The sequence below is a fragment of the Artibeus jamaicensis genome, unplaced genomic scaffold (assembly GCF_021234435.1).
Source record: "Artibeus jamaicensis isolate MK-2021 breed Jamaican fruit bat unplaced genomic scaffold, CSHL_Jam_final contig_47, whole genome shotgun sequence".
NCBI lineage: Eukaryota > Metazoa > Chordata > Mammalia > Chiroptera > Phyllostomidae > Artibeus > Artibeus jamaicensis.
The window spans coordinates 3,024,312-3,033,097 of record NW_026521848.1 but is presented as its reverse complement, the minus strand read 5'-3'; the positions used below and the strand labels follow the sequence as shown (position 1 = coordinate 3,033,097).

The window sequence follows — 8,786 nt, the reverse complement described above, 5'->3', positions numbered from 1 at the left end:
GCCAGAAACCTGGGGAGGTCAGCCGCTTCCTCAGACAGGAGACAGCTGAAGCTGCCAGTCAATGGGATTAGGGCTCAGCTAAAGGCAGTGGATCCCATTCAGCTGATGCAGCTCTGTGGCTACATCGGAGCTCTGCTCCTTCCCAGATTCTTCCAGATGACCAGCAGGGCCTCTTTACAAGACAATGTGTTACTACTAAGTGGTTAGAATTGTCATTAAAAAATCTTCTCCTGAATAAAGAGTGTAGTTTTTTATTTCCATGAATGGGACCAATTCAATGATAATATATTACACATCAATTTGACCATAACATGACTTCTTCAACATATACACGTGTCTACAAAAATGATAATAAACATGTTATACCTGGGGAATGGGAATTCAATTACACTAGGATAAAAAAGAAATAGCTGACTTAGACTTCTGGCCAAGATGGAGGCGTAGGTAGATAGACCTTGTCTCTTCACACAACCAAAAGGAGGGCAAAAACAAATTTAAATGAAACATAACCAGAACTGCAGGAAAACTGAACTGTATGGAAGTCTGACAACCAAGGAGTTAAAGAGGAAACATTCATCCAGAGGGGTACCAGGGGCAGAGATGGGAAGCTGGGTAGAGAGGAATCACTACAAGGCAGTGGCTGGTGGAATGGATTGTCCAACATTTGTGTACAGATAAACCAAGAGGAACAACTGGGGAGTGAGACAGACCATGGAACCCAGGGTTTCAACACGGGAAATAAAGCTTCAAAACCTCGGAATGTAAAAGAGGCCATAAAAGCTTGTGGGAATTGCAGTGGTGGAGAAACTCTCAGCCTCATGGGAGGATTTGTTGGAGAGACCCACAGGGTCCTAGAACATACACAAACCCACCCACACGAGAATCAGCACCAGAAGAGCCCAACTGGCTTGTGGGAAGCAGGGGAAGTGAGTGAAATCTGGCAGAGAGCAGAGCAAAAGCCATTGTTCCCTCTCAACCCCTCCCCACATACAATGTCACAACCCAGCAATGTGGGTTGCCCTGTTTTGGTGAATACCTAAGGCTCCGCTCCTCACTTGTTACAGAAAACAACTCAGCCGCTTTCGGGTGTACGGAGTGGAAGTTTATTTTACATGTCGGAGCCAGAGGAGTCAGTCTCCAAATTCTGGGCACTCAGCAGCGGGGGAGCAGTTATTTTTATAAAGCAAGGGAGGGACCATTCTTTGGACCCTTACTTCTGGCATGAAAGCAGGAGGCAGTTACAGAAGAGGAAAGCAGAGCATTATCTCTGTCATGCAGACGATAAGTAGTCATCCAGAGAAGCCAAAAGAAAACAACTGGGTTGCAAAAACAAATCACTCTCTAGTCACTGTGTTGTGTCTTAACATAACTATCAATTTCTCCCAACATTCCCTGCTTTGATGCTTGACAGCACTGTTAGCTGGTCTAGCACCTCTGTAAGGCTAGCCTATAAATCTTGGGTTATCATCTGATAATGATGTCTCTGGAGGGACAGGATCTTGGCGGTTGTTCTGTGAGTCACTGTGGCCTCTAGACTCTGGACTATGGTCCGTAGTACACAGGGGCCAAAACTCAGGCCTAAGAAAATGATGATTAGGGGTCCCAGGAAGGGGAGCAATCACTGGAGCCAGGCTTGAGGGTTTATTCCCCGGTTCTCTAATTCTAACTTTGTTTCTTTGGTGCAGCGGTTTATATTCTCTCTGATTTCTTTAACTTTCTTTGCTATGATCTCTGACTGATTTACCTAGTAGCAGCATTTCTCTCCTGGGAACATACAGGTCCCCCCTTTCCCTGGATTCAGAGCATTAATGAGGTTTCTTTCCTCATCATTTTTCTCATCCTGTTATTTACTACTAGGGAGGGGTTCTGAGATTTCTTTCTCCTTCTGGAATCATACAAAGGACAATGGACGAAGGTCTCATTTTCTTGTACTACTTCTGGCTAAACATGGACTTCGTCCTACCTACCCTTGGGTCAGGGGTTCCCTGAAAGAAGGGCGGGGGGTTCAGCATGGATGGAGCCCTTCCTGCAAGGGGAAGGACCTTACAGGGTCCTGGTCAGTTGGCTGTCACGCCTCGTTGGTCGAATTGCGCACATTAAATTACAACTATTAAGTGACAAAGGAAGGGACTTCAGTAAAGAATGGCTTATCTGGAGGAAGGTGTACATGGCATGCTGCACCTATCCAAGACTCTTGTGGCCTACTATACTTCACTCGGGCTGAGGGGAATACATTAGGATTTCCCTCCTTTCAGATTTCTGAGCCCTTTCTGTCCAAGCTATCAAGACAGAAAAGGGAAAATCAGTTCTAAAGTGAAGGCCACAGACCGCCCCAACCCTTTATCAACTGTTCAATCAAACCGTTGAGTCTCGGGGTGGGGGGGACGGCGATGATGAAGATGGGCTCCTTAAGCAAGGCCTATATTGTACCTAATCATCTATAGGCATAGGCAGGTCATTGGCATAGGCAGGTCATAGGCATACGCCCTATGAAAACAGAAGAACACACAGGTTAATTCACATAATAATCCCCAAACCAGTTGCTGTGCCTGTCAGACTGTCTTTTGGGATGACATTCCATTGCAAGGTCCTTCCTGCAATGACATTTAACAGTGGCAATTTGACAGGTCCTTTGCACCTGTAGTCTGTATATTTTTGGTAACATCACAAACCTGGTTTCAACTCTTAAATGAAAATAAACTTTTAAGACAGTTAGCTGCGCCATTCTGATGGCCAATACTGAGCATAGTGATTTTCCTTGAACTATAATTTTTGTCCTTAAGATCGCCCTTACTGTTATTACAGGGACTACTTTGGGTCCCACTTTTGATTTTGACTCTTCATTTGCATAAACACACCAAGAGCAGCCTGGATTACTTATGATCCTTAAGTCCGCTTTGCTGGAACTCACTCAGGGAACCTTCAGATTGACTTCTCAGTCCACCCCTGGGGGCACAGAAGCAGAGCCACACATCTGCCATCTGGCTTCCCTTGTACCAGTCATTTCACTCAAATTCTTGAGCCTCTATTGTGCCTACAGGTTCCTTTTTAGCCATCTTTCAGGAAAGCAACCTTTGTTCCTTCCCTGGAAAGGCTGACTGGAACTGCACAACCAACCAAAGTACCAGGGTTTTCTCCTGGGCTTTCGCTAGCTTCACAGGTCAATCCCAGTTCCCCTGAGCTCTCTGGTAATGACCAGAACCCATACATGCCTCCTTCAAGAGTGATATTCCAGTCAAAGTCCTGGTTAACAAAACCACTTATTGGTCCTATCGGTTTTATGCAAATAAACTTTACATCATCATTTATTCTTTGTCTGGAGAGATAAGGAATAACCACTTATCTGGAGGGAGAAGTAGTTAACAAAACCACTTATTGGTCTTACTGGTTTTAATGCAAAGAAACCTTACGTCATTATTTATACCTTCAGAATGCCAATCTGGAGGGATCGGGTAGGGAGAAAAACACCTTCCATAACTAACACCACATAATTTCTTTCCAAAACTTTCACATTTCTATTTATTTTTATAACTTCCCACAGACTTTCTGCAATATTCACAAACCTTCTATAGCTTTTTTACCTATCTAGATTTATCCACAATTCACTTTTAATCCCTGTTCCTTTCCCACACTGGGAAGGACTGTACTTAAACTCAGGGTTTGGCAGCTAAAAGTCCCTAGCACTATCGGCATCTTCTACTAAAAGTCCCTAGATTCGCGGGGACATTTTTCATTTTTCTGAAGCTTAGACCTTGCAAACACCCTATAAATCAGATGGTCAGCCTTGGACCTCAGTTCATGACCTTCAAAACTAGAGCTATTCCTATCAGAACCAGTTACACAGAGAACCTGACTGCTGCAGTGTCCACACAGCAGCAGCAGAGAGCTCACAATCTGAAAAGAAGCCTTAGCCAGTTCTAAGATGGCGACGCCCATGACTGCTCTTTCCTCCATGGTGGGGCATTCACGGGGCTCATCCATTTTACCCAAAATGGCAGCACCCCGACTCTGGTTCCGTCCACCTACGTTGGCAGCCCCAAGGCTCTGGCTCCAGTCTCCAGAGCAAAGGAGGCCCCCAAGGCGCCTGGCGCAGCAGGTGAGCTGCGAATCCATGGTGGAGACTTCTCCCACTAGCAGGGTGGGAGAAGCCATAGTGGGCCTCACCTCCCCGGAAGGTAACATCACCATGGGAGTTCCTGCTGTCTGGTGTCCCCCTTTATCTATTCTGAGGATGGGAGGAGGTCTGCCAAAGACTAACTCATACAGAGTGTAGCCTGAAGGGTTAGGGGCATTCCTAATTCTAAGCAGTGCCAGCAGCAGCAAATTAGTCCAAGGTAGTCCAGTCTCCTGGTGGAACTTAGCTAGAGTTTCCTTGAGAGTCTGGTTTATGCGCTCTACTTTTCCTGAGCTCTGGGGTCAGTATGCAGTGTGCCCATTCTGTTTCAATTTGTGCCCCTTCTTTAAGGACACCCGGTACCCTGTCTCAGTTAGCAGTTCCAACAGCTGGCAAGGGCCCTCCCAGCACCCGTCTCAGGTTGGCGCGGCTGAAAGTTCATCTACACACTGCAGTAACACTGGGTCAGTCTCCTTCTCGGTGAATAATTTTAGATCTCTGGCCAGGGCATCTCCGAGGGGAGTGGGAGAGTTTCTGAAGCCCTGTGGCAGTCTGGTCTGGGTCTAAGCCAGCTAGGCTGAGGACTGTAGGCGCCTGTAACCCTGGTCTTTGTCACCTGCCAGTGGGCTTTTTCTTTTTCCTTCTCAGGGCAGATACAGAGCAAAATCCCAAACACAGAGTTCCAAAACAACACACAGGTAGAGGGATTCTCTTGTACCAATGCGTCCACTGGTGCCTCACAGAGACATGCTCCTTCAGGCCTGGTCTCATGGCAGAGACATGCTGCTTTGCCTCAGACTAAAGCCCCTTCCTGGGTCCCAAGTGGCAAAGGCATTCTCCCCAACCAGCTACAGGCGACCTTTCCTAGGTTTTACAATACAGGTTTCTGATCAGAAGCAGAACCACATGTGAGAAATTTGCTCTTTTCCCACAAAACCAGAAAACAAGTAGTTGAGGTTTCCTTTACTCCAGGTTTAAAACTTTCACATCCTTTATACATATTTCTACTTATCTAGATTTATCTATCATTCTTTTTACTCTTGGTTCCTCTGCTTAGGCAATCTGGTGGCTCCCTGCTCCCAGGAGGTATCTGGTTTCCTAAAGGACCCCCTGCTGGGGCCGCCAGCACAGGCCCAGGAGGTCTTTGCAGCTCGCTTCTGGCTTAATCAAGGGGGCTCAGCTGGGGTAGCCCTGCTTGTCTCCTTGGCAACCCGTTTAGCAGGACCAGGTACAGGGGGCCATGCAGGCCTCCGCGGCCTCCCATTCCTCCAGTGGGGGTGGGGGTTACTCTTGATCTGTAGGTTTTTCACCCGTGGAGCCACAAACACAGTCACTCCTACAAACACACAAACATCCAAGAGTTTATACAGTCCCGCCCGAGTAGGACTGCCCAGGTGGGGATTCATTTCCCCTTCCAGATGGCCAATTAATTGGTCTCCAGAGGTCTTAGGGCTAATTGCCTGTCTGAGGGGTGATCAGTCTCTCCTTCCACCGCAAGGGGTGGGCCGGTCTCGGCCTCTGGTCCCCGGGGCACTTACCGAATGGCGCCTTCTCAGGTCTGGATAGTTCCAGTCCACACCCCGCCTGCCCGGGTTGAACAGCAGTCCAGAGGATGACTTCCACGAAGCCCGGGGTGGCCAGGACCCGAAATCAGTGGGGCGCAGGCTTCCCTTTTGCAGCCAGATGCCTCTGGGTCACTCCCCCGTTGCCCCTCCCCTGAGGCAAAAAAAAAAAAGCCTGCTCGCGTGAGTGTCTTTCCTGGTCAGGGAACCAAAATGTTACAGAAAGCAACTCAGCCACTTTCCGGTGTACGAAGTGGAAGTTTATCTTATGTGTGTGGCCCAGAGGAGTCAGTCTCCAAATTCTGGGCACTCAACAGCGGGGGAGCTGTATTTTTATACAGCAAGGGAGGGCCCGTCCTTTGGACCCTTACTTCTGGCATGATAGCAGGAGGCAGTTACAGAAGCAGAAAGCAGAGCATTATCTCTGTCATGCAGACGATAAGTAGTCATCCAGAGAAGCCAAAAGAAAACAACAGGGCTACAAAAACAAATCACTCTCTAGTCACTGTGCTGTGTCTTAAGATAGCTATCAATTTCCCCCAACACACCAAGTAACAGGCGAGTCAAGACACACACACAAGTAAATGGCCCAAACAAAAGAACAAATCAAAGCTCCAGAACAAATACAACTAAGTGATGAAAAGATAGTCAGCCTATCAGATGCAGAGTTCAAAACACTGGTAATCAGGATGCTCACAGAAATGGTTGACTATGTTCACAAAGTAGAGGAAGAAGTGAAGGCTATGCAAAGTGAAATAAAGGAAAATGTACAGGAAACCAACAGTGAAGGGAAGGAAACCGAGACTCAGATCAACATGTTGGACAGGAAGGAACAAATAAACATTCAACCAGAACAGAATGAAGACAAGAATTCAAAAAAAGGTGGAGAGGCTTAGGAACCTCCAAGACAACTTTAAACTTTTCAACATCAGAATCATAGGCATGGCAGAAGAGGAGGAAAAGCAAGGAATGAAAAACTTATTTGAAAAAAAATAATGAAGGAGAACTCCTCCAATCTGGCAGAGGAAATAGACTTCCAGGAAGTCCAGGAAGTTCAGAGAACCCCCAAGAAGTTGGTTGGATCCAAGGAAGCACACACCAAGGCACGTCCTAATTGTATTACCCAAAATGAAAGATAAGGAGGGAATCTTAAAAGCAGCACAAAAAAGGAGACAGTTGTCTACAAAGGAGTTCCCATAAGACAATCTGCTGATTTCTCAAAAGAAAGCTTGCAGGCAAGAAGGGGCTGGAAAGAAGTATTCAAAATCATGAAAAGCAAAGACCTACACATCCAAGATTACTCTATCCATCAAAGTTATCATTTAGAATGGAAGGGAAGATAAGGTATTTCCCAGATAAGGCCAAGTTAAAGGAGTTCAGCATCACCAAGCCCTTATATGAAATGTTAAAGAGACTTATCTAAGAAAAAAGAAGATGATCAAAATTATGAACAGTAAAATGACAACAAACTCACAACTATCAATAACAGAAACTAAAACAAAAACAGAAAGAAACTACACAAGCAACTAGAACAGGGACAGAGTCATAAGAGTGGAGCTCATAGGGAGGTCTATCAATGGGGAGGGGCAGGGAGGAGAATAGGGGAAAAGGTACAGGGAAAAAGAAGCATAAATGGTAGGTACAGGATAGAGATGGGGAGGTTAAGAACAGCATAGGAAATGGAGAAGCCAAACATCTTATATGTACAACCCATGGACATGAACTAAGGTGGGGAAATGCCTGTGGGAGGGGGGTACAGGGTGGAGGGGATTAAAGGGGAGAAAAAATGGAACAACTGTAATAGCATAATCAATAAAATATAAAAAAAGAAAAGTACTTCAGACAGGGCACATTCGTGGGTTGCAGGCCAGTTCCCAGCAGAGGCCAGTTCCCAGCAGGGGATGCAACAGAAGCAACCATACATTGATATTTCTCTCCCTCTCTCCTTCCCTTCTCCTCTAAAGATAAATAAATAAATTTAAAAAACAGAAAAGTACCTGATTTAGATGTAAGAAAAATATATAATATATATGAGAAAAACTGTAAAATATTTTATTTTGTTTTCTTGAGCCCTGGCCCCATTGTATCCGGGGTTCTCCATACTGCTGAAGGAATACAATAGTCTCTAAAATGAGATACTTACCTGGTAGGGGAAGTACCATGTCAAGAAGGTGATCTTCCCAGGATTAGGCCCACCCACTGTACTTTGTGTGTGTTGTCCCCTGCAATTTCTCCAAATGTGGGAAACTCGACCAAATAATTTGTGGTAGTGCGGTTCTGCATTTGCTCTCTCCCCTGATAACCAATGTTCCAAGAGTAATTGTCTTCCCTGGCTGGTGTGGCTCAGTGGATTGAGTGTTGGTCTGCTAACCAAAGGGTCACCAGTTCAATTCCCAGTCAGGGCACATGCCTGGGTTGCAGGCCACATCCCAAGCAGGGGGTGCATGAGAGGCAACCACACATTAAGTTTCTCTCCATCTCTTGATTCTGCCCTTCTTCCCTCTCTAACTATAAATAAGGAAACGATTGAATAAATAAATAGGAGATATACTTTGCCTCCTTGCATAAGCAGAAGCACAACAAATTCAAAACCAAAAACAACCAGAAGTGCAAGAAGATTGAACTGCATGGAACAAAAACAAACTAAGCAAACAACTAGAACAAGAAGAGAATCACGGAAATTAAGATCACATGAAGGGTTATCAGTGGGGAGGGAGGAAGAATGGGGGATAAGATACAGAGGATAAGAAGCAGAAATGATACGTAAAAAATAGCGGGAGGTTGAGAATAGTATAGGAGATGGAGAAGCCAAAGAATTTCGTACAACCCATGGACGTGAACTAGGCAGGCAGAGAATGCTGGTGGGAGGGGAGGTGCAGGGTGGAGAGGAATAAAGGGGAGAAAACAATGGGACAACTGTAATAGCATAATCAATAAAATATATTTAAAAATAGAAGAAAATGATAACATACCTGTCATTTTTAGTTTTTTTAAAAACAATGTGCAGTCATTTGTTCATTCATTCCTTAGAGATTTCAGCACTATAATAAGCAGTCTTGTCACAGGTGGACACAGGTAACCAGGTTCTTGGTGATCGCAGACAAAGAACT

At 45.5% G+C, this 8,786-nt stretch overlaps 1 non-coding gene across 1 annotated transcript; it reads left to right on the top strand.

Moving 5' to 3' along the window:
* The first annotated feature begins 7,811 nt into the window (after positions 1–7,811).
* LOC119046744 (U1 spliceosomal RNA) lies at positions 7,812–7,972 on the top strand. Its single transcript, XR_005082034.1, has one exon. It is a non-coding gene; the product is annotated as a U1 spliceosomal RNA (small nuclear RNA).
* The last annotated feature ends 814 nt before the right edge of the window (positions 7,973–8,786 follow it).